Source organism: Pipra filicauda, unplaced genomic scaffold, assembly GCF_003945595.2.
Source record: "Pipra filicauda isolate LSUMZ 115617 unplaced genomic scaffold, ASM394559v2 scaffold549_size319169_pilon, whole genome shotgun sequence".
NCBI classification, from domain to species: domain Eukaryota; kingdom Metazoa; phylum Chordata; class Aves; order Passeriformes; family Pipridae; genus Pipra; species Pipra filicauda.
In genome coordinates, this window is record NW_024104697.1 from 261,793 (window position 1) to 287,734 (window position 25,942).

The 25,942-nt window shown below is 47.2% G+C and overlaps 1 long non-coding RNA gene across 3 annotated transcripts; it reads left to right on the forward strand.

Moving 5' to 3' along the window:
- The first annotated feature begins 478 nt into the window (after positions 1-478).
- Positions 479-20,765, forward strand: LOC120324471. 3 transcript variants are annotated; one of them, XR_005565812.1, is made up of 5 exons: positions 479-564; positions 868-964; positions 3,663-3,756; positions 20,005-20,102; positions 20,701-20,765. It is a non-coding gene; the product is annotated as an uncharacterized LOC120324471 (long non-coding RNA). The 3 variants fall into 3 exon arrangements; XR_005565811.1 differs by lacking the exon at positions 479-564 and having other exon boundaries at positions 576-964; XR_005565813.1 differs by lacking the exons at positions 479-564; positions 3,663-3,756 and having other exon boundaries at positions 576-964.
- Positions 20,766-25,942: the final 5,177 nt, after the last annotated feature.

A 25,942-nucleotide genomic window follows, 5' to 3' on the forward strand; every position in this document is an offset into this window, starting at 1 on the left:
CTGATCTACCTCATGAGCCCCAGGAGATCTCCTGCAGGGCAGATATTTTTGGCACCCTCACCAGCTGGGATGGGAGTGAGCAGAGCACAGTCACACTCCACAGAGCAGTGGCAGTCAGGGTGACCAACCTCTTCATGGACCATGGGCCCTTCAGCCACCCTGAAATGCTGGGGGTGAGCTGGTTGTCCCTCAGCAATCACCCAGGGGTTTTTTGCTCAGGGCCAATATTCCCACTTGCATCACCCCACTGGAAGCAAGATGTGCACAGAGCTGGGGACAAGGATGGGATCTCCCAGCAGGACATCACTGTTGCCATCTGGAGCCTCTGAACTTTGCTGCTGAGCTCAGGTGACCATCAGCAGGCTCTGATGTCATCAACTGCCTCTAATGACCATCAGCAGGCTCTGATGTCATCAACTGCCTCTAATGACCATCAGCTGTCTGTGATGACCATCAACTGTCTCTGATGTCATCAACTGCCTCTAATGACCATCAGCTGTCTCTAATGACCATCAGCAGGCTCTTAAATACCCCAACCCTGAGGCCCAGCTCCTCTTTTAGCAGGTGGGATGAGGGCAGGGAGAGGTGCTGGCCAGGGGCATTCTGCCCTGGTGGGGCTCTCTGGGTGCCTGTAGGAATTCCAGCAGGAGATGCAGGGATGGTTTGGTTTTGGGAAGCCCCAGGCCCTCTGGAACACCTCTGGGTGCTGACTGTGCTCCTGTAATAAGGATAAAAATAGGACATAAAGTGCGTGGAAAGGATAAAATATAGGTGAAAAGTTTAGGTGTGTGCTCAGAGTCAGCTCTGAGTGGCTCCTGGCAGTGCTGCTCCAACCCTGCAGCCTGGAGCTGCTGCTTTCCATGACAGAAACCACCAGGAGACAAGAGATTTGGGAGCTGTTGTGCCTGCAGGAGGCTCTGAGTGGGAGGAGAGTGGCTCCAGCACAAGCCCATGGACGGAAACAGTGAGTACAAAGCTCCACAAATGCCTTTTCTGATGTGATATAGGAACTGCTGCTTTAAATTATTCATTCCTTTGCCATAGTTTGTTTGTTTTATATTTAGTTTGACATGGTCTAGAAGTTGGAGTAATTTTCTAACTCACTGAATGATTTTTTTTTTCCTTTTCACTCTCTTAAGCACCTTCCCTGTCACACAAAAACAATTTTCAATCCAGACTCCAAAGCAGCCACTCAGAGCTGATGGACTTTATCTCCTGTGGATCTTATTGGATACATTTCATTTAAATAGATTTACATGGGGAGGCCGAGGCAGCCTTTGACTTGAGGTGACCCGAACTCCTTTCTGTGAAAATACCTCCAAAAGGGAGCAGTAACCCTTCACATGCCGGGGTGTGCTGCGAAATGCTGCTTCTGCCTCTCTCTTTCTTGCCTTTTTTGTTGTTGCTGTTGTTGTTTTAAAGAGGAGCAGTTGAAGTAAAGCGTTTGAGCGCCGTGGAGGGAGTTTTTTGGGTGGTTTGTGCTCGTGTGAAGCCCTGCTGGGTGAGCAGAGCTGCAGTGGGGATTGCCCTGCTGGCAGCGACAGCCGGCGAGCCCGGGCAGGGCTCCTTCCCTGGGTCAGCCTGGCACAAGGAGATGCCAGAATGCCACTTCCCTCCCCGGATTTCCTTCCACTGAGTAATTTATTAATTACAGCCTGCCCACTGGAGAATAAAACCTTGGCCTGATTTCGTTCTGAGCGTCAGGGGATGTGAGTTTGCTTTTTTAGGAGCAGCGAGTGTCAAAGCAGGGCTGTGATGGGGCAGGGGAGGGTTGGAGGAGCAGAGGTTTTTTGAACTGGTTTTTGTTCAGAGGTTTCAGTGCACCTTCCTGGCAGGGGAAAGACTATTTTGTACATTAGAAAGCTGAAACATGAGCAACAGAAATGTCCTGGTGAAGGTCATACATGAAATGAGTTGCTGTCCACGACCTCATCTAATTGTCTTTAGGTCTAAAGAAATGGTGAGAAAGGATGAAAAGCCTGCACCTAATGGTATAGGAGGGTGGATGCAATAATTTAAGAGTATTTTGGCCTCAAAAAGAATCTACTTATTAGTGAAATATCATCCAGGCTGAGATGAGGTTCAGAGGTTATGGCTCAGCCCATCACGTAATCAAACCTGTGAGACCAGCATTTTGTTTCCAAAATTGCATTTAGATACTTTGGAGGAAAATTAATTTTAAACGTTGTCAGGGAAATTATTCATACCAGCAGTAGTTAAACCCATCTGTGGGGCAAGAATAACATCATAAATTAGCAGGATAATTTGGTTTTTATTTGTGGAGAGCCCTGAATGACTGAACCACTGGTTTAAAAACAAAATACCAGAGTGTATGAGAGTAGATGCACCTGAGAAAATCAAGTCTTGGAGAGTCTGAAAAAAGAAACTTGGAAAGAAAGACAATTGGATTAGTTCCTTTTAGCAACTAATTTGCTGAGCTCTCTGTTGTCCAAGTTCCCCCAGAAAAGCACTTAGAGGCAGTGCCTGTCCTTTCAAATGGCTTGTGTGCTCAGCACCTTCTGCAGAAGAGGTTGGAGCTCCTGTCAGGAAACACTAAATAAATTATAACAATAATTAAGAACCTGCCACTTTCTATAAAGCCTCGTGTTTGTTCCATTTTAACTAAGGTTAAAAAAAAAAAAAACAACAACCCAGTGGCTGTTCATGGACAGCAGCACTTTGTCTGAGGTTCTGGTGGGTTGGAGGGTGGAGCAGGTTCTGATCCAGGTGAAGCCTCTTGGCCAGGAATCATAAAATAGTTTGGGTGGGAAGGGACCTTAAAGATCATTCAGTTCCACCCCCTGCCATGGGCAGGGACACCTCCCACCAGCCCAGGTTGCTCCAAGTTTATCCAACCTGGCCTTGGACACTTCCAGGGATGGGGCATCAACAGCTTCTCTGGGCACCCTGTGCCAGGGCCTCAGTGGAAAAGCCCAGCCCAGGTGGGTTTGTGGGTGCAGAGGGGGAAAGAAGCTTTTTCCTAAAGCCTTGAATCCAGCAGGAGAAGTTCCAGCTTTTTTCAGCTTTACCTGGTGATAGAAACCCGAGTACCTCGAAATATCCCGAATGCAGCACTCGAGTTCTTGGCTGAGGATTTTAAGCTTTGCCTACAAAGCTGAAAATTCATTTTGCTTGCTGTAATGTGGAGCACTTCAAATGCCTATTGTTTCTAAAATGACTCCAGCTAACTCCTCCTGGCTGCCTTCACAAACCTGGAAGCTGTTCAGCTTCACCAGAGTGTTCCCTGCTTGAAGGCGACTCTTCCTTCTGCTCTGGGGAAAATAAATTGAGGCTTTCAGAAGCAGAAAATGAGCAGAGTGTGCTCTGAACTGGTGTTGCAACTGCAGTTCCTCCTTGAAACACTGATGTGTTCTGGCCATTTTGATTTCCTAATCCACGGTCTGTTCAGTGGGTCAACTCCATGACCCCTAAACTCGGGAGGGATCCAATGCTCTGAGTTTAATCTGCCTAAAACTAGCCAAGTCTGAAATACTGAGTCAAAATTGAAATGCAGCTAATCTAATATGTATTGATTTGATTTTTTTTTTTTTTAAATAGAGCTCATCTAGGAAATGCAGGTTTTCCAGCAATGTCTGAGGCAAAATTCACTTATTCTTTAGTTTGTTAGCAAACCTATCACTCATGTTTTTCTATAATTTCAGTGCCTTATTATTTCTAGAAGTTTAGAGAAAGGAAGAGTGTTTTCAATCCGAGTTAGAAGTAACACTGGATGATTTCAAGCAACTGCTTTCTCAGGTCTGGTTGTCTTTCCTTATCTTGCTGAAGAAAATACATTTGGGTAACTGAAATCACCTGAAAATAAATGAGTTGGTTTTACTCTTCCAAGAATGGACAAATTAGATTCTATTACCTCTGATGCCTAACTAGTAGCTGAGGGTGTTCAAGTCTTATGAGTAAAGTACTTTGGAAGTTTTTATTGAAAATCCAGGTGAAATTTGGGCCCCTTGAGCTGAGAATTGACCCCCTGTGAGTGAAACTCTGAGAGATCCCCTTTACCTCCACTGGTTTTTGGGAGTTAAGCACTGAGTTGTCTAATAAATCACCTTTGTACAACCCTGAGCACCAGGGAAGGAATTCCTGCCATCAGGAAACGCTTCCAACAAGGGTTCTGTGGGGTTTTTTGAGATGCTTATTTGAGATAAAATACCTGCACTTGTCGTAGCCAGCCCTCACAGCAGCCAGGTCTCAGAGCTCCAAAAATGACTGAGCTAAATGATGGAGCTCTGAACACATGGAAAAAGCAGGGAATGCTGCATTGGAGACACCAATCTGAGCTCAGCCCAGCTAGAGAAAAGACAAAGAACTGGCCTAAGGTTCCTACTAAATTAAATTGTGTATTAAAGTGCACCAGGTGAGGTCAGACAGCCCATGAACTGTCTGACTACTCACCAATCCCACCCAGAGATACTTTCAGAAGGAGCAATGCTCCTAATAAATCCCACTTCTGCACGGAAAGATAAAACCTCTGAGAATATTTTGCAGTGTGTTCCCATGGAATGTAAAATTTCCCAGGCTGGGAAACGCTGTAGCCATCATATTTAATTAATCTTCTTCCTCAAAGAGGTTCTTATCCTCCCACCTTTGTAATGCAGTTCAGGTCACTCCCCTGGGATTTCCCCCATTAATGCCAGTTCAGGGCATCACTTCAGATGGGGAGATGGAGGAGTTCAATCCAGAGGTGAGCCAGGGTCAGGCAATTTGGAAATGCAGGAGGTCTTTTGCTGAATATAGATCCTGCCTCCTGCTTCAAAGTCCTGCAGGAGCCCCAGTCCACCCATCCTAAAAAAAGGCCTCCTTTCATTGCACTGACCTTGCCAAAGCTCCCCCTGCCTCCCTGCAGAGCATTTGTTTGGGATGCCTTGGATATGATGGATTTCTTCTAGGTGGATATGATAATATTTGATCATTTGTCCTGCTTTAGGAAGAGATTTTTTCTCAGGCTATTTCTTTCCCTGTTTTTCTGTGCTCTGTGTTTTCATTCCTTTAAGGTTTCCTCATCTTACCCTGCAGATCTCCCATCTGCAGCACAGACAGATGTTTCCAATGGAATGTGTGTTCCCTCTGAGGTATCCCTGTCTCAGCCACCATCCATTAAACACCTGCATCCCAAAACCCCCTGCCTGGCCTAAATCTGAAGTGCATTAGAGTGATGGGGATCAAATGCAAGGTTTGGATTCGATTCAAATTCCAAATCCGTGCTAAACTGGCGCTGTTCTTATCTGAGCTTTTAGTGAATGCTTTTAAAACAGTTCTGCTGAGGTGGTGCTTTCATCTGCAGAGCCCTGAGAGCTTTGCAGCTCTGGAGATGCAGCTCCTTGCTGCTTGAGTTGATGCTGAACCTGCCTCTCGCTCTCCCTGCCTGCTCTGAGCTTCCCAGCCTGCATTCCCAGCAGTGCAGATGTTCTGTAGCCACCAAACTCAAGGAAACACTGAGCTGGTTCCTCTTTGGCCTGAAGCTGAAGTTTCTGGCTCTTCAAAAACTCTCCTCCTGCAGAAACTGGAGATGTATCACAGAATGGTTTGGGTTGGAGGGACCTTACAGCTCATCTTTTTCCACCCCCTGCCATGGGCAGGGACACCTTCCACTAGCCCAGGTTACTCCAAGTCCCATCCAACCTGGCCTTGGACACTTCCAGGGATGGGGCAGCCACAGCTTATCTATTCTCCAAAGCTCCAGGACTTCCTGAAGGCATCAGGGTGGCATTTGGAAGCTCCTCTGAGGATGCCCTTGCCCACCACACAGCTTGCTCCTGAGAGCTCTTCTGCTTCAGAGGTTGCCTTTGACACATGCAAATCTAGATTTATTTGCTGCACTTTCAATAAGTTGTCCTGGTGTTGGCAAACCAGCTGAACTGAGAACACCCAGGGACACAAACAGGCAACGAGAAATTCCTGCCCTGACACAAATTGTCAAAGCCCTGGGTGATTTCTGTCTGTCTAAAGCTGGCTGCTAATTGTTCACCCCTGGAAGGCTTTGCTAATGCTGGTGGGGCAGCAGCAGAGCCCCTAAAGCAGGTTTGCTCCCAAAAATGAGCTTCAGATTTTGCCAGGGTGGTGAAGGGAAAGTTTCTTTGTCTTATCTCTCCGTGCTTCAGTTCCCATTCCACAGGAGGGGATTTCTTCTCTCCCCTGACCCAGCCCGTCCTGTTATCTGGTCTTTAATACATTTTTACCTATTTCTTCCCTTCCTCTTATGAACACAGGACCTGGGGCAGGAGGGTCCCTGCCCAGGAGCTGCTGTCACACAGATATTGCTCTAGAAATGCAAGTAAAAACTGGGTAACAACAGAGCCACGAGATCCAAACTCAATCAAAAGTTGTTTGGAATTAAGTATTAATTTCCTCCACTTTTGTGCAGTCTCTTGGCAAATATTGAAGGATCTGGCTCTTCCTGGCAGCAACATTCATGTGAATCATCACCAAATCTGTTCTTAAGATGCTTTCTCCCCTACAACAAAGGGTTAAAAACACAAACATCCACCAAAAGCCTTTTTCTGGGTGGGACAAGGAACATTTACTTCAACAAATCTTCTGTATCCTGCTGAAATTCCCCCTCCTAGTGAAATTCTAGGAGGAGCCCATGTGCTGTATCCAGCAGCATCTCATCCATTTGGAAAGTGAATTTTATATATATTTTTTCTCTGGAAATGGAGAATGCCCTTCCCCACCCTCAGTGCTGTCTCCTTCTGCAGGAACAAATGCCTCTTAAAAACCCTGGGAGCTTCCCAAACTTAGAAAATCAATGAACTTCTTTTCCCCCACCAATATCTAAATAGACATTTTTATGTGTTTTTACATTTTTAGCTGTTGAACAAAAGGTCAGGACTGATTTGAAGTCAGGCTCTATAACCCAGAGGCTTTAAAAATAATATAAAATAAAAAAAAAAGCCCAGTATTTCCTTGGATTTTCTCTTATCAGAGAGCACATTAAAAGATAAAAGAAACAAAAATATAAATGTACATATCACTAAACTACATCCCTGCAACAGCTCTGGAGAGAAACTCAAGCTGTTGACAAACTCTGGGTACAACTGTGGGGATGAACTTGAATCATGTCTGGCAGCACAACATTCCTGGGAAGTCAGAGCAGCATCAACCTATAAATCACTGAGATTTATGGATAAAGATTGTAAGAATAATAACATTTCTCCCTCCTAATATTCACCTCTTAGCCTGGCTGGGCTCCTGCTGGGAGGAGGAGTGGGATGTTCATCCAGCTGCAGAAAAAGATCCTTCTCCTCCTCCCAGCAAAGAGCAAATCCCAATAAACACTTCTGACAAATCTTTGTCTAACCAACACTTAAAAGCCCCCAGGGATGGATATTTCATAGGCTCCACAAAGAGTCCCTTAATAACCTGCTGGGAAATGAAAAGCAAATTTAAGGAGGGTTCCAGCAGCTCCCAATTGAAACATCACTTTGGAAAGACAGAGGAGTTAAAGAATTGAGTTAATTCACATCTTTGGGCAGAAAAAGTGTGAATCAGTGGAAGGAAAGAGAGGCATGTGGTAAAAAACACTCTTAGGATGTAGGAAGGAAGGGAAAGTGGTGCAGCAGCAGCATTTAGCAAGCGAAATGTGGAAAACAGCAAAATAAAAGTGTCAAAAATACCAGATCCAGTTATAAACATCAAAGAGGCTCCATGAAACACAGTGTGGGACAGCCTGGGATGGCCAAGTGACAGCATGGGCAGGAGGACAGAGCAACATCAGAGTTGCAGTTGCCAATTAAAAAAAAAAAAAAAGTTTCTTCCAGGAGAGAAAAATCAATGAATTTTTTCATTGCTTTTATTAAATTGGAAAAAAAAAAAAAAAAAAAAAAAAAAAAGAGGCAGTAAGTTCTGGCATTAAGATGATGAATGAAATTATTCTTTGCAAAAAAAAATAAAAAAATAAAAAAAAAATAAAAAGCCATTTGTGACATCTTAATGTGTCCTAAATATAGTGATGTGCAGTTGACTCCCCAACAGAATGGGTGATATCACTCCTCTCAATCACAGGGGCACGTGGCAGGGATGCTCAGGACTGGCTCACTCTGACTGTGATGGCTCTGTCTGCTGGAAAAAAAAGCAACTTTCATGTGACATCATCAATCTAAAGCCCAAGAACGGGATAGATTTTCTGATTAGGGGGTTAAGTGATGCATCAAGAGAGAGCAGAGCTTGGTCATTGCTAATCATCTAAATTTAGGAAGACTGAGGAGCGTGACATTATTGGCTGGCATTAAAGAGCAGCTCTTTGCTACCAGCCATTTGTATGTGTCCTCTCTTCTTCATGACTGTATTTATTATCTCAGCAATAGGGAAAGAAGCCATTCTGTTCTGTCTTTTGGGTTTGGTGCTGGCTGGCTGGTGACAGCACCCTGGTGCAACCCAGAAACTCAGGAAATGCTTCCAGGGTCTGAGTTTAACATGAAGTTTGGTTTTGGATCAGTGAAATCCCACTGAAAACACAGGAGAAGAGGGAGGTTTATCTGGCATAAAAGGGAATTTGGCCCTAGATTTGCAGCCTGTTACAGGTGTGTTGGTGTTCTCCTGGTTTCCAGTCAGATTTAATGTGAATTATGCAAAAAAAAAAGGGCTGAATTTCCTGCAGCACTAACAGGAAATGCTGAGCTTCCTTGGCCTGATTTGGTAGCAACAGGAGCTGGAATTTGCTCATGGAAATGATGGTCTCTGTGTGCCTGAGTGGGAAGAGCTGTTGCTGGGGTCTGGGTGACTGGAGCCCACTGGTGTTTAGGAAGATAATCAGAGGAGGTCCTGGACAGCTCCTGCACAGACCTGTCCACTCCTGCAGGCAGCTCTTGGGTCACACAGAAGTGTAAAAACCACTGCCTTCAGTCACTGCTTCTCTTGAGAAGGTGGTGTTCTTGGTAGTGAAATGAAAAGAAGCCTGATTTAAACTTTAGCCATGCAGGGAAGTGAAGGGGGGGACATCCACGTGCACATGTCACAGGCTGACCCGCCCTTGTCTCCTTTACCCAGCTCAGTCTTTGTTATGTGATGCTTTCACAGGTGGCTTTGGGGGCTCCAGGAGGGTCCTCCTGTTCCTCTGCCTGTGCAGGTGTCCTGGCACCTCATGTGCTTGTCCTCATGGCAGAGCTGTGCCTGCTTGGAATGCCAGGGCAAGCCCCAGATGAGCTGTTCTGATTTTTATCTTATTGCTGAGAGACCAGAGAAGAACCTGGGAACAAACAACCCTGTGAAATGTGATTGTCTCCCTCGTACTTTGTACGTGAAACAACTTCCTTCCAACCAGCCCAACAATTCCCACTCATGCACACTGGTTTGCATTTTCCAAAATGCCCTCCCTGCTTCCAGGGAAGCCCCTGGTCCTGGGAATTCAGTGGAGTGAGTAGATGAATCAATGCAGACTGTCCTGCTGAGGTGCTGACTCCGTTTCCCCTGGCAATAATCCCATCATTAAACCACTGCTGCCTCAGCTCAGAATGTCATATCTTAGTGGAAGATGAGATTCCTCTTTTATAAAGGGAAAAAAAAAAGAAAGACAAGGCTGGACCCTCAAGAGTGATTTTTAATTATTTCCAGATCTTCTGGATCATTAGGAAGATGAAAGATGGCATCAGTTAAGATGCAGGGCACACTGATATAATGTAATTGATTTTTACATATATTTAACTGATGATTCATAAAATGTGGTCTGACTGCAGCAGCACAGCCTTAAGTGCAGCCTGAATATGAAAGGTCCAAGCTCATAATAGAGAGATTACAGGGTCTGCCACTGCTGAAGGTGAGAGCCTGAGGACAGGGCTCCTGCCATTCATCATCATTACCCTTATTTATTGTTTGCATGCTGGCAGTGGCTGGAGGTTGGATCCTGGTGCTGAGGGGGCAAGTAGGACAGAGAAATGAGATTGTAGGAGTGCAGTCAGGGTGGCACTGACATCAGGAGGCCTGTTGGGGTTGGGATGTCACCTGTGCAGCCTTGTCCTCGCTGTGTCCTGGTAGGTGCTTCCAGAATCCATAGATCTATTTTTTTTCTTTCTGACTTTATATATATATAAGGAAGGCAGGTTTAAATTATTAGGTATTAGGAAGAACCTCTTTATTCCAGGGATCCAGGGGCAGCCACAGCTTCTCTGGGCAACCTGTGCCAGGGCCTCCCCACCCTCCCAGGGAACAATTCCTTCCCAATATCCCACAGGCAAGAAGGCAGGTTGAGCCCAGCTTAAGGAATCTGCATCCCAGGCCCTGTTTGTCAGGCTGAGCACTCCAAGGATTAGACCCGACAGCCAGCCCAGAAATCCTGTGCAAACCCTCCTCATCTGCCAGACCTTTCAGGCTTTGATCGCTGCAATTCCTCATTTCAGGGACTTATATTGATTGCTCTAAGAATTATACACACACACACACAGACAGACAGGAAAATCAGAGCAAACTTTTTCCCAAACAGTCGTATCCCAAAGGACTGGGAAGGATTGATTTTTACACGTTTGGCTTTTAGGCTATTCACATCTCAATCCAGACAATCTTCTTTCAAGAGAGTCCACTACAGTCTACTTAATTGTATTTTCTGAGCAAGCAGTGCAAGAGATTTGTTGGCTTTACTGTCCAAAAAAGACACAAATCTTTTCTTCCAGGTTTTTTTTTTTTTTCCTTGAGTCCGTAATATAGTGAGTGAATTTCTGACCCTAAAAGCAATAAAATATCAAATTGTTGAGTCCAACACCACTGGGAAATGATTAGTTTATGAAGGAATTTAAAGACTTGGAAAGGAGGACCTGGCTGTATATTTTTTTTTTTTATTTTTTTATTGGCTAGCAATTACTCTTGGTATAACTTTCTAATTTGGTCAGGACAGTGTGCAAGCTCTGATTCTGTACTTCACGTGGTAACTTGGTAAAATAACCCCGGTCTAGGCTTTAAAAAAGAATTCTTTCATATATTTTCTTTGGCTCTAAGTTTAATAGTTGGATATATTGTGCCTGACCAGGTTAGGTATTCCAATGACATCTTGTAAATTGGGTTAAGAATACAATTTTGCAACTTCTATCCAAGTTTGCTGGTTTATTTAAGGCTATAAAAGAACTGGTTAAAAAATGTGGGTTTATTTTGCAAGCTGCACCAAACCTCCCTTACCTTGGGAGCAAGACCACGAGTCACAGCCAGGTCAGAAAGGGGCTACTTTGTGGAGTAACAACATAAAGACAATTTTCTCATTATCTGAGCACTTTGTTCAGCACTTCTCAAGCTGAAGGTTTAAAATCCACCCCTCTGAGAAGTCAGTGAGGCTTCGCTCTGGGCCAGTCTGGTTTAGGAGCTCGGCAGGGCTGGTGGCAGTGGGGGCCACGGTGCCCGTGTCCCTCCTCTGGGACACCCCAGGACTGAGCTGAGGGGCTTGAGCTCCTGGGGGGCTGTTCCACACCAACTGCTCAGACAGATAATGGCAGCAGAGATGAATCCAAGGGTCATGGAATCATGGAATGGTTTGGGTTGGAAGGGGCCTTAAAGCTCATCCTGTTCCACCCTCTGCCATGGGCAGGGACACTTTCCCCTATTTCCAGGTTGCTCCAAGCCCTGTCCAACCCCACCTTGGACACTTCCAGGGATCCAGGGGCAGCCACAGCTTCTCTGGGCAGCCTGTGCCAGGGCCTCCCTACCCTCCCAGGGAACAATTCCTTCCCAGTATCCCACCTAACCTCACCCTCTGGCAGTGGGAAGCCATTCCCCCTTGTCCTGTCACCAGGATGCCTCTTGCACAAGGACCTTGTGCTTCTGACCTGATTTCGACAAATTCAAACCTTCAGTTCAAGTGAAACTTTTTTGCAACACTTTTATGAAAATATTTTTTTCTTTTAAACAGCACAGCAAAGCTTCATTTTGCTCCTCAGCTCACACAGCCCCGTGCCGGACTTTCTCTCAATTTTCCCTAAAAATCTCATCCCGTGTCCTAAAAACCCCCTCTGTGCAACGTGGTAACACCAAAATTAAAGTGTCCAACCCGGTTTGTGTCCGAGTTTCAACCCCTTTAGGGAATTAAAAAGGGGCTGCAGCGAGCAAACAGGGACTGACCCTTCCAGACACCGTGGAGTTGTACCAACAGCTCCTGAAAAAAATCCCTGTTTATTCCGTTCCAGCAAAACAAGCAAATAAACCGCCGGCGGTGCTTTGAAACTTCATATCCCCGTAATGGAATGCTTTTAGAGAGGAGCAATAAAAATAAATTGAAAACTGCTTTTGTGCTGGGTGCAGCTGGCACGAGCAAACGGGGGAACGCGGAGCTGCGACGGAGCGGCCCCGCTTTTATCGCTGGGAAGCGACAGGTCTCATAATGGCGTAAATTAACTTAAAAAATGGGCTTTTTTAGGAGCCCTCCGTGTTAATTCTGAGCGGTATAATTACAGGTCTTTTTATGATTTAGGTTAGACACCGATTAGCTTCCTTCTGAGACTCTCAGATGACTGTTCTTCCCCTTCTCAGGCAGGACTCGCTCTGCTCTGAGTTTGTGCACGTGAAGCAGTAAAGTGAAATCGTTCATAACCGAGGGAAGTGACTGTGTGTGTTGGCTTGGCTTTGCTTTAAGTACATTTTCTGTGAGCAGGCTGTCACAGGAAATGCAAATTTGTGACGAGGCTCTTGCATCTCTAAACCAGAGTACATAAAATGGTCGGGGAGTTCCTGGGAGTCATCGGTGGTTTTCAGCCTTCTGATGTCCCTGTGTCGCTCCATCCTGTCCTCGAGCTGATCCCATTTCCCTCATGTAGCTTTAAGTGCCCTATTCCCATCCTGATCCAAGCATCCATATCCAGCCTGAGCCCATCAGGGCTTCCTGCCCATCAGTCTCACCCTGAGCCTTGCCTGTTCCAGCAGTGATGGATTGCCTCTGGAGGTCTGGATGTGCCCCACATTTTTGTGTTACCACATAAAAAAATCCATACTGTCCTTTAGGAAAGACATTCCAGTTCTTTCCCAGGTTCTGTGTGTTAAAAAAATCCCACCAAATCCCCCCAAAATAGTGTGTCTTATAAGTGGTTATGTAAGAAGTTAGGGTTAGTTATATATAAGTTAATTTGAGCTTATTTTTTTTTTGCTCTTATGTTGTTTCTCATCTCTCACCAAAAAATCTGTGTGTGGGTTGTACGTGGGTTGCAGAATGGTCTTACCTTGTGGTTTCAGAGCCAACTCGACTTATCTTTGTGAGAAATGAAAATCATCTCTTATTATAATGCCTACAGAAAGATAGAGAGGGTTTCTAATTGCTAATCATACTCCTTAATTTTTAAGCCAGGTTTTTAGCTGGTATAAATTAATTACATCCTTTCCCTCGGCTGAATTTTCTTACATTTTCTGATGTAACCCACTAACAGCTTCCTAGTGTACCCTGGACCCATCCTAGTGAATCCAGAATGGGACAAGATGCAGAAAGAGCATGACCCTGCTTGAAGTCACTCTTGCAAATAGAGCCTTTAGTCTTCTAATTTCCCTTTTGAAGGTCATAACGAGTAAAATATGTGACATAGCCTGAGGAGACTGCAGCACTACCACCAAATTCTCTTGCCACTTTCTTTACTAAGCAGCTGCATTAGGATTTATTTGCCTTGCCTCATGCTCCATAGTACTTGGTGATCATCTAAATTTGTGCTGTTGGTTGAATTCTAAGTAAAAAAAGACTTTTACATCCGTGTTAAGGGAGCTACTTCATCTCTGCAATGCAGGTTCTCCAGGACAGAATTCCCTGGCTGTTTAGCAGTACCTCCACACCACAGCTCTGGACACCAGGAGACAAATCTGTTCTTAATACCTGACTAAGTAGCCCAGGGGTTCGATAATGTCTTTCTCCTCAAGGTCACCAGTTCAAATATAACACAAGCTGGAAGTTGAAGTTATTACCATTTGATGGCTTTTTTGTTAGTCCCTGTGAAATTAAGATTGCACATGAATGGACTGTCTCCAGGATACTGGGAGCTGGGCTTTGGGAAGGGCTCTGGGGAGTGCAGGATGAGGGAGCAAACACTTCACCCTTTGCCAGTGGTGCAGAACTGATGGCAGCTGTTTGCTGTTTTCAGAGACATAAGTGATCAGTGATCTGCTGCCTCTCCATAATTTAGGTGGTTTCTGCATCTGAGCAGGTTATTGTGAATAAATTGACACAGTATTTTATGGGAAACACAGGTTTACCCTGCCTTCTCTGCGAGTGTTCTGCTCTGGAGGTTGTGTTGGCAAATTAACCTAAATTAATGATTCTGCCCAGATTTAGGGCTCAGAGACAGGCTGATAGAGCTCCTGGTCACCTCCAAATGTGCAGGGATTTCACCTGCCTGTGTCCACTGTGTCCCAACATAGAGAGACTATTTAGAAGAGTGTGGAGTGGCAGGACAAGGGGGAATGGCTTCCCACTGCCAGAGGGCAGGGTTAGGTGGGATATTGGGAAGAAATTGTTCCCTGGGAGGGTGGGGAGGCCCTGGCACAGGTTGCCCAGAGAATCTGTGGCTGCCCCTGGATCCCTGGAAGTGTCCAAGGCCAGGCTGGAGCAACCTGGGCTAGTGGAAGGTGTCCCTGCCATGGCAGGGGGTGGGATGAGATGAGCTTCAAGCTCCCTTCCAACCCGAACCATTCTACAATAGTGGGAACAAAATCTCCCTCCAGCTGGGTGCCAGTGCTCTCTCAGACCAGACCCACCAAGGGAAAGCTCTTAAGGAAAGAACATTTCTCCCTTGTGTGAGCTCCTGGATCCAAAAGCAGAGCAAACCCCCTGCCCACCCTTGTGAGGAGCGTGGCCACAGCCCCTGCTGCTCATCCCTGTTGCCTCTAATGGGGTGTGCAGCCCTGGGGATTGGGTGTTTAATATGTGACAAACCCCTGCTCTGCTCCCCATTCCTCAGGCCTGTCTGGTTGCCTTTCTTGTCACAGCAGGGTGATTACAGAGCACTTTGTCAATAATCCCACAAACCCATCATCCCCTCGATCAATGGGAGCTGGATTTGTCCAACCTTCCCTCAGCTGGAGAGGGCCAAGGGCAGGGATGTTGCTTTGCCACCTCTCAGGAGGTAACTTATGGATATTCCTCTGTGTCTCTTCTGTCTCTGTTGTTGCTGATTTGGATCTGAGAGCTCTGCATAAAAAGGAATCCTTGGAGTTCTCTTCAGCTATCCATCAAGTCAGTGTGATTAGGGAAAAGGAGCTCTGGACAGGGACATGAGGGACATGTCCCACCTCGTTGTGCTGGCACAGAGCAAGTGACATCCCCTGGGACACAGGTGGCAGGAGAAGGTTGTGGTCTGTGTCCTGTGGGAAGAATGTTGGGGGGGATGGGTTAAGAGGGTACCTCGTGGTCCCAGACCCCAGGGAGCAGCTCAGGGCTGAGTGTGTGTTACCTCGAGACTGTTTCTCTCATGGGAGCTCACAGGATATGAAGCTCTGGGGTGGGTCCCCCTCAGACATCCTGCCATGGGATTTTCCTGCTTTGTCAGAGGCAGCTGAGCTGGGAGCAGAGTTTTCCATAAGAGAAATAGGGGAACACTTCCAGGAGGGAATTCAGCCCATCTGCAGCCAAAGAGCTTCCAGAGGTGCCTTTCTGATGACTGCTATCAGCCATTGGGTCTGAACTTGGAATCCCATTTAAGTGCCTGAAGTGAGGTAGAATCACTCCAAACCCTCATGTTTGTTTTTACTCTTTTGAATCCTTTTGTGAGTCCAGGATCTTGCTGGCAGGGAATGAAGGCCCAGGGAAGTGAAACTACAGCCTTTCTGTGCTCTCATAACGTTGTGCCAGCGTGTCCTCAGTGACAGCATCCGTGACCTGGATTCACTGCCCACCTCTGGGCTGCTCTCCTGCCTGCACATCAGGGGATGGGAGCTCTGCTATCACCTCCAGGGGATGGGAGCTCTGATATCACCTCCAGGGGATGTGCTTGTGGTTGAACTTGCTCTGCTCTCACGTCCAGTGCAGCCCAAAGTTTTGCTCCTGATGAACCAAGCTCTGGGTCTCGAGGTTTCCAGTTAAAATCAGTGATGTCACTGCTCCCTCAGGGGCCAGACAGAACGTGTGCTAAGGGGAGATGCACTGAATTGGAGCTCCAGGGATGCTGTCCAAGGACAAAGCAGTTTGACCTAAATTCCTCCATGTGATGGCAGGGCTTGCAGTAATGAATTCTGTCTTATCTGTGTGATGGGGTTATGATTTGCAGGCATCAAAATCTGTAATTCAGTGAATGCTGCTCCAAACCTGGGAGGCAGCTAAATAAATAAATAAAATTCGTCAATGCAGAATAATGTGCTTGCACATGGTTAGCAATAGCCAGGCAACTGTATATCACAGCCAAGAATAATGTCAGGTTTTGGAATCAGATAAATTGCAAATAACAGTGCAGAAAACAACTGAACCTTGAGGAATATCTGCAGCCAGGCTGGACGAGGTGGCTGCAAAAAGCCTTTGTTTGGAAGAGAGAAATAGAGACCAATAAGACAGGGGGTAAAAAAAACTGGGGAGGGAACAGCAGGCCATAAAGCTGTGATCAAGTGCAGGAGAGATGATAAAAGGCCATGGACAGCCCAGGAAAAATATTAAGAAGCAATAAAATGCAGCATCAGTGGAGATAAGATGATAATTTGTTATTCTCAGCAGAGCCATTTGTGCACTGGGGCTCTTCCCAGACTCCAGAGCTGAGCTGGGCTCTGCCTTGCACCTTGTGCAGTGATTTACACCTTGGCAAAGCAGGAGGAAAACCCTCTGAGCAGGGAGTGGGAGGATTTGTGTGTGTGTGTGTGTTCAGGGGGGAGGGAATTCAGCTTTAGCAAAGCTCAAACCTATCCCTGGAAGGACTGGGAGGCTGGGAAGAGTCAGTTTTCCACTAGAATTATCCTAGTTCTGGACTCCTTGATTCCCCAGCCCTTTTCCAAGTGCAGAGGGCTGGGAAGAGCTGTTTATCCACTGGAATTGGCTGTTCCCAAACAGCTTTGGCCAGTCAGGAGTTGTGCATTCCCAACTTCAGTGCTCATGAGGATCAGCCCTGCTTCTCCCAAGGAAAAATGGCTCAGCAAGGCAAGCAGGGATGGGAGAACTGGGTGCCCTGAGCCACTGGGTCAGAGAGGTGACACTGACCCACAAATATGAAGGACAACACATCCCACACGAGTCTGGGAGTCAGGAAAAGGATTTGGAGGGATTTTGGCACGGCCTGGTGCCAACTGCTGTGGGCACACAGAGTTTCCTCACTGGGAACACCCTCCCTTTGCTCCCAGCTGCAAGACTTAGCTCAGACATGATAGTTCAAGACACCTTTGACTGGAAATAAATGAAAATGTCACTGGCTTTGGCTGACCTTTAGAGCTGTGATGTTGGTCTGAGCGTTGAACAGGCACGTGGGAGCAGGTGGGAGCAAATGCCTGTGCTCCACAGGGCAGAACTGCCTCTGGGATGTAGGAACCAGCCTGAGAGATGGAAAAATGGGAACTGGAGAGGCTGGAAGTGCCTCTGGGAACGGGAGGGGAGGGAGCTGCATGGAGTTATCTCCCAACTCCATCTCTGCATCCTCTAAGTGGCACAGACATTGTTCAGCAGTTTTCAAAGATGCTGATAACAATGATACAGATCCCTGGTACTTATTAAGCTGATGGCTTTTAAACATTAAATTCCAGCTATAATTAAATTAACTGAAATTGGTTTTTTTAAAAAAAAAAATAAAAAAAAAAGAATTCTAAGCACTCCCCAGTAGCATTTAAAAGGTGAGGGAATTGCCTGTAGGCCTAAATAAGCATTGCTGCAGATTGAATCCAGGACTAATGGGATAGCTAATGACTGAAGTTGTAGTCAGGGGACCACAGAGGAGGGACAAGTTCAGTCACTGGGGAGGGTTCTGTGGTGCTGTCGCTGTTTTTCCTGGAAAGGGACTCCAGGCCAGCCTCTTGCAAAGCCAAGGAATTAGATGCAGAGTGACACGATCATCCTGGCAATCAGGAAGTGATTTCTTATGGAATTCTTCCATTTCAAACAGTTTTATGCACTCATGCAGCCCAGAGCTCTGCCTGCCCTCCCTCTGGGTGAGGATGGGCTGGGCAGGGGGAGCTGCCACCAGGGCAGGGAAGCAATGCAGAGCTTTTAGTGCCTCCAAGACTTTCTCATCCTCTGTCCCACAGGCAGCTTTTGGGAGGGAAGGAGAGAGCAAAGAGCTGGGTTTGGCTCTGCTGAGCTCGAGTCCAGCAGGTCTGGAGCTGGGGATCCGTGTGTGTTGTGGGCTCCAGCAGTGGCACAGTGTGCTCTGTGCATGCTGGGGCTGGGAATGCTGCTGGATATAACCCCACAGCAACTTGGGAAGGGATTTCCCATCCCTCCCAGCATGGTGAGATTGCCCTTTGGACTTCCAAAGGGTCTGGCTGGGGAAGGGAAGCCTTTGGTGACCTCAATCTGAGTGTAGCCAAGCGTCACCTCCTGCACAGGCAGCCTGGGAACCCCTGTGAGCACAGAGACCCATTTTTAAAGAGAAGAGCTGAAGGAAGTGACAAACTAAGTTGCACAGACTCTAACCCTGCTTGCTGTTCTGTATTTAAATCCATTGTTATAGCCTGGGGCACCCTTGAATAATTACTTGTGCTGACTGTGACGTGATGCCACACGAGGCACAACAGGGCTCAGTGATGCCAGTGGGGCTCTGAGCTGGCCCTGTGGAGCCTGTCCCACCTGCAGAGGAGGTCCCACTGATGGACTTTGGCAGGATAAACCCCTGGGCCTCACTTTCCTTGGCTCCCTGTGCTGTGTCTCTGCTCCCTGTGCACGTGTCCTACACGTGTGTGTGTCCCCGGGTGCCCTCCAGCAGCCCAGCCCCTGGCCTGAGGCAGGCAGATGGTCCCTCAGACAGCCCCAGGCCCCTTTGCTGCAAACTATCTTACACTGGGAAAAATACCCAACCATTTTCACCACTCCCCTGTGAGGAACTTGGTGCTGGTTGAGCTCGTTTCCACTCCAGCAGCATCATTTACCTGGGAGGGGGGGACAGCTCTGTGAGGGGGCAAATAACAAATATCTTATAGGGGAAATTATAGGGTGGGTTCAACAGGCCAAAGAAACACCCTCCTGTCCAGGTTAGTCCTCCTGCCAAAAAACCAGCCGTGTTCCTGGTGACGTCCCTGGGGGATGGGGGACGCAGTGAGAACCCCACTTGTCATCTGGGACCTGTCCTGGCAAAAAATCCATGATACTCTCGGCCATGAGGGCTGCCCGTGTCAGCAGCTGCCAGACTGAGCAGGCAGAGACCAGGCTGAGCATGTCCCTGGTGTGCAGGAGTGTGGTGGCACCGTGTGAAGACAGAGGTGCCCTGCCTGTGGCTTCACCCAGCCCGGGGTCAGCAATGCAGGGCAAAAGGACTTGGTGTGGTGGGAGCTGGGCATCAACTCAAAGCTGTTCTGCCAGACTACAAGAAAAGAGCAAGTAGGACCTTCAGGACAGAGCTTGCAGGGAAAGCAGGGGCAGCTGTGCCTAAATCTGAGCACCCATGGGGAAGGCACATGCTCAGGGATGAGCTCCTTTAAGTTCTCTGGGACATCTCTGCTGCATCAGCCTCCTGCTTGTACCTCTGCCCAGGGCTGGGTTTAGTCTTTGCAGCTTGTTGGAGTAGTTGAGGACACAAGGGAATGTCAGAACCTGCTCTCCAGCTCGTGGCAGAGGTGCTGAGCTGCAGCACATGCTCGTGTCAGATCTCCTTTGCCAAGATCCCCTCTGCAGGAATCATTTCTGAAAGACATTTAACATTTCTGTTCCAGCTTTGAAGATCAGATTAAAGTGTGTTCTGTTTTGAAGGAATTGAAAATATACTTGTTAATTTAATAGAAGGCTTCCTCTGGCTTGCAGGATTTGTCCCTGTTAGGCACATCATTCAAAAAATTACCTATTGTGGTTGAAAAAAACAATTTCAAGGCATCTGGAGTTGTGCTAATAACTGTGAGCAGCAAGTCTTCGATTCCCTTCATACTTCATTACTGGCTTGTCCCAAAAAACAATCCTGTCTTAATCAGGGCTTGTTTCTCTGTCAGGTTATTGTTCATTGTGAGATGTGAGGCAAAAGAAGGCATTTCCCTGCTTTTCCTTGGTTGAGTTCCCTGTCCACTGCTGACAGCCCTGCTGGAACAGAGTGAGTTGAGGAGTTTGATATCAAATCTATCACTGGCAGAGCAGATGTTTTTCCTTTCCTCCCACTCTCTGAATTCCTTTCCTGGTTGGATGTTGGAATCACTGCTGGGAGGAGAGGACAGAAGGGAGGACAGGCAGATGGACAGACACACGGATGATGAGGTCACGCCAGCCCTCAGCCCTGTTACAGCACAGGATTAGGGGGGTTTGTTTCCCAGTGAAAGTCAGGAGTGTGGAAATCCCACCTTTCATCTGCCTCAGCCCCTCTGCAGGGTAACAACCTGCTCATTCATCACAAGGAAAACACTGCAAGGTTTAATCATTTCATATTAGAAAGCACTTTGATAGCCAAAGCTCTACACACCTGCTAATTAACAGTAACTCTGTTTGAACTATCGATAATTAATGTATATTTTATTTCCCAGTGTGTGTTTGCCAACAGAGGCAGGAAAAGGATGGCTGTGCTAAGGGGAAGGGACAGGGAACACATATCTCTGCTCATGAAGTGACCTCAGGTGGCTGAACCCCCCAGGCTTCCTCTTTTCTCTTCCTTTTGGGCTCCCTCAGATTAACCTCTCTGCTCTCCCTCTGCTGAACAGGTTCTTGCTGCTGCTGCAAAGCACAGAGAGAAAATCCCCTCTCGAGCTCGTGGGTGAAAATGCACCAGAGTCGATAAAAATGACCCCTATAAATCCAGAAATGTGACCCAATAAATCCAAAGTGGGATTTTCCCTTTTGGTTTTTTCCTCCTTATTGAAGGAGTTGATTTTGTTCTCTGGGTCTGGGTGTCTTGTGATGGGCACAATCTCTCCAGAGCTCCAGATACCAATCGAAACAGGAGCAGCATCTGGCACTTCCTTTAGCAGGAGAAGTAAATCAGGAGGGTTGCTGCATACATCTTTGCTATCATCTTGCTGTTCTGAAATGACTCATTTTGACTTTATCTCTTCCCTGGAAACCTGTGTCCTCACCTCTGAGTTTTATGCATTGATGCAATACACCAGAGATTAAAAAAAAAAAAACAAAACAACAAACCAGCTAAAAAATAAAAAAGATTACATCGTTTACCAGCCAGTTGGTGGTTTCTTCTGTGCTCCTGACCAGCTAATGCTGTGGAGTTTATTTCCATTAGTTGTATTATTGCCTTTTATCTGCTCTTCCCCACGGCACTTAAAGCGACGTCAAGGCGCCAAATCTATTTTTATGAAATTGCCCCGTGAAAAAATATTAAATAAATAAATAAATAAATGAAAAATTTAAGAGACCAGCAAGCAGAAAAGGTGATGGATTAGATCTTAAAGCGTCAGAACAGCTCCTTAGGCTCCTTTCTGCCACGAGCTTCATTTCAAAATGTTTTGTTCCTTTGTCCCCCTGATTTTTCCATGGGCTGTTTTATTATCACTTTTGTTATAGCTTTTCATCTATTGCTGTATTAAGTGTGAGGCTCTCGAAGAGCATTTTGCAGAGGAGGTGCTGAGGTGTCAGAGAACTCCCCGAGGCCAGGGGAGGGATGTGTGTGGGATTCCTGAGCCAGCCCCCCTGGGCTCTCGAGTGGTGTTTGCTGGGAGAAGGACTTGGGGGGCTGGTGGGGGACAGGCTGGAGGTGACACAGCCCAGAAACCCCCTGGGCTGATCCCACAGAGGGCAGGGGGGGATTCTGCCCCTCTGCCCCCTCAGGTGAGACCTCCCTGCAGAGCTGCCTCCAGCTTTGGGGTCCAGCAGCACAGCAAGGACATGGAGCTCCTGGAGCAGGTCCAGAGGAGGCATCAAGAGGGTCCAAGGGCTGGAGCAGCTCTGCTGGGAGGAAAGGCTGGAGAACTGGGATTGTTCAGCCTGGAGAGGAGAAGGCTTTGGGGTGACTTAATAGTGGCCTTTCAGTACCTGAAAAATGGAGAGAGCCTGGAGTGACAGGACAAAGGGGAATGGATTCAAAGTGCCAGAGAGTAGGTTTAAATTGGATATTAGGAAGGAATTGTTCCCTGTGAGGGTGGTGAGGCCCTGGCACAGGTTGCCCAGAGAAGCTGTGGCTGTCCTTGGATCCCTGGAAGTGTCCAAAGCCAGGCTGGATGGGGCTTGGAGCAACCTGGGCTAGTGGAAGGTGTCCCTGCCCATGGCAGGGGGTGGGACTGGATGATCTTTAAGGCCCCTTCCAGCCCCAACCATTCTATGATTTGAAGTTTGCCAGTGCCCTCCCACAAACCTGGTGCTGGGCCAGGAGGTCAGAGCCACGTCCTGTGGTCCTGCCTTGGGTTTTCATGGTGACCAGAGTCCACAGCTGGAAAAGAAAGTTTCACTCCTGGATTTTCCCTGAGCACCTACTGTGCATCCCCAGGCAATGAGCTTTAAGTTACAAAAAAGTGACACTGAGTTTTGTAGCTCTGGACAGCAGCAGTTGCTCAGCTGCCCAGTCATGTTTCACATTGGGATTGCCAGCAGAGAGATGATGGTTTGGAACAAAGATCTCAAACTGTGCTCAAATGGCTCTTTTCCCCCCCTCCCCAGATTGAGGATGGGGGTTTTTTTTAGATATTCTTTCACCAGCCAAAGGTCACGTTTTCACAGCATCCCAAATAATCTCATCCAAGAGACACAGCTGCAGTTTATCCCTGCTCCTAGGCAGGTTAGATGCCAGGGAATGCATTACCAGGGGTATGGGAACACGTGGACATCCAGAGTGGTCTTGCACAGATCGCTTTTCTTTCGGACACAGTTTATTTACCGCGGTTTAAAAAAGAAACACGAGAGCACTTTGCCTGCAAAGTGCAGCAGCGCACCTGGGTTTGCATTTATCCACGTTTAGGAGGTGTTAAATGTGCTGGAACACAGCAGGAACTGCAGGTTGCAGCTGTATCCTGGCCTGAACTCGTGGAGGTGATGGGTGCCAAGAGCTGGAAGTGCAGCTCCATCGTGGGGGTCGAGCCCAGAGGGTGGGAGTGGTTCAGTCCAGGCCCTGCTTTAATTTGAAACTAATGCTTCTTGTTAGAGGTATCCAACCTGGAAAGACTCCAAACCACGAGGAGACCTCAGCCTTCTCTTGCTCTGACCCTGCCAAGCCCCGCTGGGTTTGGATCACCTTTCCCTGCACGAGGAGCGTCTCAGTGGGGCTTCCAAGGGGCGTTCGGAGCCTGGATTGGATCTGGAAGCTTCCAAGGGGCATCCTGAGCCTTGATTGGGTCTTTGGAGCAGGTGATTCGTTTTAGATGAGTTGAGCTTGGCACTCCAAGCCCTCCTGTACATCCTCATTTGACGTCCTTCTGCTGCCTTGGCTCCAGAAGAGCATTAGCGTATTTTTTTTTTCTTTTTATAATATATAAAATTATATATGCCAGGGGCTCAAGTCCTTAACTTGCACAGAACTGATTTATAGCATTACTTGGCAATCTTGAAGCTGTTCAGTGTTACCTCTCAGCTCTGTTTATGCATTTTAAAACAGAGAGGGAGACAGTCTGCTAATCCTCCGTGCAGCTTGCCGAAAACTTTGAGCTTTCCTTGGAAATCGTGCCGCACTCGGAGCTCCCGAGCTCCCCATGAAATTATTATGATTCCTTTTGAAACCTGAGGAGCTTTAAATTCCAAGTGCACCTTGCACCTGGCTCTCCTTCCTCCTCGCTTCAGCGGAGGTGACTTTGAGCAGGGCTGGCTGGGATGTGGAAAGGCAGCTTTTTCCTCCCAGAGGGATGAAATCGCCCCCAGCTCCCCCCTGGGGCTCCCCAGTGTGGATGTCAGGGTGTCAGGAACGGGGGAAGCAAAGGGAACAGGCTGCAGCACAGAGTTAGTTAGAGCTGAAAGCTGATTCTGACATTTGGCCTTGTTTGGGAGCTTCAGAGCAGGGATTCAGAAAAGAGCTGGAGAGAGAAACACCTTCGGTCGTTTTTCAAGTGGGATAAAACCGCCTTAAAGACACCATTAAGGAAAGAGCTATTGATGATAAAGGCCAATAAAGATGTAGCTGAGTCTTTATTCAGCTGGAGAGCTACTGAGAAGCAACAAAGTTGGGTTTGTGTTTGAACTTTTCTGTTTCATGTGCAAGGGCTGGATTTGTGTCGGGTTTGGCTGCAGAGCCGAGTCCCACGTTACTGCCCTGGGAGAGGGGGAAGGTCTCTTGGAACAGGGATAACCCAGCTGGGAGGGAGTCCTCTGACTGCACCCCAGCATGTCCATTTAATCATTTAATCATCAGTCCTGGCACCTCCAACCCTCTTAGTAATGGAGACAAAAGTTCAGCCAGGCATATTAACCCCTTAATTAATAATCTTGGTGCTTAACTACTCTGCTCTTAACCCACTGAGCTTCTGCTGACATTGATGGAGCACCAGGACGTGTATGTGGTACCTTCAGTGGAAGTGGTGCCTGGGCAGTGCTGATTTTTGGGATGGCAGATGAGCTTTTTTGGGGGGTTCACCTCCTTCAGCAATTTCCTGAAGGTCAGTTTTATTCGGTGGTTCTTCCTCAGGGTCTGTTGTCTGACTCCCACAGGAACAAACCGTGGTTACACCCCCAGTGGCTCCCCCAGGTGCTCTCAGAGAGCTGCCCCAGTCCCCAGGTCTGTGGCCTGGCACACTGAAGGACTCTCCCTGTTCTCAGTGGTCTGTGATGCTCTGAGGGTGACAGGGGAAGGGGCTCTGCCAGCCAGAGAAAAACCCTGCCAGGGGAATGGCAGAAGGCCCCCTGTTCAGAAGGGGTCACGGCCACAAGTGGAACTCTCTCATCACTAAAGGGACACCAAAAAAAATGAAACAGCCCATTCTGAAAAATTATGCCCTTTGCACCACCCAGTAAAAATACAAGCCATAAATTCTGGGTGAACTGAAGCATGAGCAAAGTGATCACTGATGTGGCTCATGACCTTTAATTGCTTTTGAATTTTTAGATGCTCTAGAGTGCAATGTGGCTCCCTGAATGTGACCAAAATGTAGTTTTTCACCTTGCAAACGCTCCAGCTCTTGCCTGCCCTGTTCCTTTGCCTCAGGACAACACACTGTGCTCCTGTTTGAAATAAGTAAAATGAAGTTATGACTCACCTGGCTGCCACTCAGCTGCAATTCTGGGGTGAGAGTCAAAAGTCTGCAAAGAGTCTGCCAGCACTGAGGTGCAGCTCAGCACCAGGCTGAGTCTCTCATCAGCATCTCAGAGCTGATGGCACCAGAAGCAGTGAGGTTACTCATGAGTAAGTTTTACTAAGAGATGAGGATGCTGTCAGTTAATATTTGATATCACCCACCCGATACAAGTGGGATTTAAGCAGCACTCAGGCCCTGGGCTGCATTTTTTAAATTTTTTTAGATATCCCTTTTCCTCTTCTCATTCCCTGATAAGTATTTCTGTTCAAACTGTCGTGGCATCACTTGTCCTGAGGAGAGCTGTGGCTGGAGCTGGTCGTGCACAGGGAGCAGCAATTCCTAGTGCAGGACCAGGAAAACTCCTTCCCCTCTGGAAGTGATGATATCTTCCTCTGCTCTGGGGAGATACAGCAGGCACAGCTTCTCAGAATGTTAAGCTGCAAATGCAAATTCCTCCCCAAAGTGCATTTTCGTGCTTTATCTTTCATCTTTTACATAACTCTCAGTGTCTGCCCCTCTAAGAAACTCTTCCAGGCACTAAGAGCAGAGAAAATCAAGGCAACAATAAAGGAAATCATTTGCTTTCTCTAAAAAGACAGTAAAAAATCTGAAAGAGTCACCAATGCTCCTGTTCTTTCGTCTTAAAAAACAAGATTTTGGCTCAGAAAAATCCATGAAAACAATGGAAGTGTTCCCACAAACTTCATGCTACCCCTCCATTGAGGTGTTGTAGGTAACCACAAATATATAGATATATTTACAGATAGATATTCCTGATCAT